Raw genomic sequence first — 4073 nt, 5'->3', positions numbered from 1 at the left:
AACTCCTTAAGTCCTTCGGCTCCAACTCTGCATACTCCCTGAGCATGCCCAGTACTCCCATAGCACTGGCGCCCATGTTGGCCTCCCTCAGCTCCTCTAAACCCTCAAGCACCAAAAATATCTCATGGGACGACTAGGCTCCCTAAGATAGCTTCCTGTTTGTCCATCTCCACACAATGAACACAACATTGGGGCAATAGATAGCTTTATTATTATGAAGAGATGGCCCTTGGCTCAATCTACAAACAATTCCAACTCTGTCGCTGGTCACTACCCCAAATACTTTCCAAGCATTTGATTACAAGTTCCTAGCCCTAGATCAACGTCCACTCTTGAAACACCAGTACAGATACCACTGCACCTTTCCCCTGGCGATAGCTTCTCATATAGACTCCTGATCCATGAAGACCCTGTCTCCTTCGCAACTCAACCTGGCACACCACTGACTCTCTCATGAGCTCGCGATAGTTTATCCAGTACACAACTCAGAACCCCTTCCTGAACGAGGACTCCAAGTCACACTGCTTTGGGCCCTTGGCCTATGCCTACATGGCTTCACTGGTGAACCCGGTTCCCTGTACATCCTATGCACAATAACCAGCTCCATGCAAACACCCAGTCTAGGTCTCTCAGATTGACAAAACACCTTTCACTCCTACTTGGGCACCAAGCTCTTCGCTCCATGATCCAATCCAATATCCTTGGTCGCTGAACTCTCCTTCAACTCGGCTATGCTCCCAGAACAACTCGCCTATGGACCATGTCCTCTTTTCGGTCATGCAACTCATCCATCTTTGTCACCCTCTTGGACTCGCTTCATAGCTCAGCTCAACATGAGCACACTTTCGGAACCCCATCCCTACTGCCACATTTGACCCCCACTCTAGGGCCTTGAGATCTTGGATCTCAATGCAAATCCCACTTCAGGTAACCTAGGTGCGTGTCCAACACATCACCCCACTTGTTCCACAAGACACATGGACTTCTAGCTCTGCAACTCAACCCACATAGCTTGCCCAACTCTCAAGCTCCAACATTCCAATATCGATAGCCCATTGCATAGCCATACCCCTTACAAGATCTTGGGTACTCCATTTCCCCAACTGGGACAATCCATTGCACGGTCATCCTTCTCACAAGAGCCTAGGTACTCCACTTCCCTAGTCCCCGGGTCATAGATAACTCCTCGAGAGTCATCCCCAACATTCGCTTAGTTAATCCACTTCACTGAGATAGGGACCATGAGAATGCATCCACCAGTAAACCTCACCATCCAATGATAAGGCGGGGTTACTCTACTTCACCCCTAATGTCCATGTAGGACCTCTATCTCCCTGAGACTAGAGGGCAGGGTTACTCTTCTTCACCCCTAGGAGGAGGTGTCTACCGCAGACCACCTTGGTGCACTCCTAGCACTCAGCTATTCTTTCAACCGACCCCCATATATAAGTTTTTAGTCCAATTCTCACACAACTGTAGCTTGGCATTAACCCTTTGTCAATCACCACAACTTCCACCTACTGAGAATAACAAGGGACTTACAACCCCAGAAGCCTACTGATCTCCCCGAGACAGCAGCCCCTTACATAAGCTATTTGTCTAATTCTCATACATGCGTAGCGTACAAGAGCGATTAGGACATCGACCCCAACTTTCGGCTTCTAAACGAAAACAAGGTCTTTGAGGTTGGCGTAATGCGAACAACTAAGGGAGTCAACCCAGCAAACCCAACACCTCCCCTATATAAGCTATTTGTCTGATTCTCATACATGTGTAGTCTACAGGAGTGATTAGGACATCGATCCCAACTTTTGACTTCTTAACGAAAACAAGGTCTTTGAGGTTGACGTAATGTGCAGAACCAGGTGAGTCGACCCATCAAAGCCAACACCTCCCCTATATAAACTGTCACGGGGCTGGACCGACCTACTACCCAAACAAGCTTTTTCCTTCCAAAGGAGATCCAACCTCATGCAGCATTGGCAAACCTTACTCATGACTTCCATTGTGGACAAGTCCTTTCTTGTTTCCAGACTACGCCATACCTTTTCAAGTGTCCACCACCTGACCACATTAACACACACCCATGTGGAATAGAAGTGCATGCCAACCCTCTCATGGGTTTCTTTCACCATGATGCTCCTAGCACTCCCTTCAAGTCCCTGACTCTACTCTAGCACTATCCTATCACACCATCCTTGCACCCCTGGTGCAAGCTTACAGGTCTCCTCAATGCCTTCATCTTCTTGAGTCTCCCATAAGACCCTGACTACTAACACTGACCCATTTGGAACTCCTTAAGTCCTCCGGCTCCAACTCTGCACACTCCTTGAGCATGCCCAATACTCCCACAACACTGGCGCCCCATGTTGGCCTCCCTCAGCTCCTCTGAACCCTCAAGCACCAAACATATCTCATGGGACGACTAGACTCCCTGAGCTAGCTTCCTGTTTGTCCATCTCCACACAATGAACACAACACTGGGGCAATAGATAGCTTTATTGTTATGAAGAGACGGCCCCTGGCTCGATCTACAAACAATTCCAACTCTGTCACTGGTCACTACCCCAAATACTTCCCAAGCATCCGATTACAAGTTCCTGCCCCTAGATCAACATCCACTCTTGAAACACCAGTACAGATACCACTGCACCTCACCCCTAGTGATAGCTTCTCATATAGACTCCTGATCCACGAAGACCCTGTCTCCTTCGAAACTCAACCTGGCGCACCACTGACTCTCTCATGAGCTCGCGATAGCTTACCCAGTAAAAAACTTAGAACCCCTTCCTGAACGAGGACTCCAAGTCACATTGCTTTGTGCCCTTGGCCTATGCCTACATGGCTTCACTGGTGAACCCGGTTCCCTGTACATCCTATGCACAATAACTAGCTCCATGCAAACACCCAGTCTAAGTCTCTCAGACTGACAAAACACCTTGCACGCCTACTTGGGCACCAAGATCTTCGCTCCATGATCCAATCCAATATATGTGGTCACTGAACTCTCCTTCAACTCGGCTATGCTCCCAGAACAACTCACCTATGGACCATGTCCTCTTTTCGGTCATGCAACTCATCCATCTTTGTCACCCTCTTGGACTCACCTCATGGCTCGGCTCAACATGAGCACACTTTCGGAACCCGGTCCCTACTGCCACATTTGACCCCCACTCTAGGGCCTTGAGATCCTGGATCTCAATACAAATCCCACTTCAGGTAACCTAGGTGCGTGCCCAGCACATCACCCCATTTGTTCCACAAGACACAAGGACTTCTGGCTCTACAACTCAACCCACATAGCTTTCCCAACTCTCAAGCTCCAACATTCCGATATAGATAGCCCATTGTGCAGCCATCCCCCCTTACAAGATCTTGGGTACTCCATTTCCCCGACTGGGACAATCCATTGCACAATCATCCTTCTTGTAAGGGCCTAGGTACTCCATTTCCCCAGTCCTCGGGTCATAGACAACTCCTCGGGAGTCATCCCCAACATTGGCTCAGTTACACCACTTCACTGAGATAGGGACCATGAGAATGCATCCACCAGTAAACCTCACCATCCAATGATAAGGCAGGGTTACTCTACTTCACCCCTAATGTCCATGTACGACCTCTATCTCCCTGAGACTAGAGGGCAGGGTTACTCTTCTTCACCCCTAGGAGGAGGTGTCTACCGCAGACCACCTTGGTGCACTCCTGGCACTCGGCTATTTTTTCAACCGACCCCCATATATAAGTTTTTCGTCCAATTCTCACACACCTGTAGCTTGGCATTAACCATTTGTCAATCACCACAACTTCCACCTGCTGAGAATGACAAGGGACTTACAACCCCAGAAGCCTACTGATCTCCCCGAGACAGCAGCCCCTTACATAAGCTATTTTTCTGATTCTCATACATGCGTAGCCTGCAGGAGCCATTAGGACATTGACCCCAGCTTTCAACTTCTTAACAAAAACAAGGTCTTTGAGGTTGGCCTAATGCGCACAACCAAGGGAGTTGACCCATCAAACCCAACACCTCCCCTATATAAGCTATTTGTCTGATTCTCATACATGTGTAGCCT

Source organism: Cryptomeria japonica, chromosome 2, assembly GCF_030272615.1.
Source record: "Cryptomeria japonica chromosome 2, Sugi_1.0, whole genome shotgun sequence".
Lineage (NCBI taxonomy): Eukaryota > Viridiplantae > Streptophyta > Pinopsida > Cupressales > Cupressaceae > Cryptomeria > Cryptomeria japonica.
The sequence above is the reverse complement of the archived record's forward strand: the minus strand, read 5'-3'. Positions refer to the sequence as shown.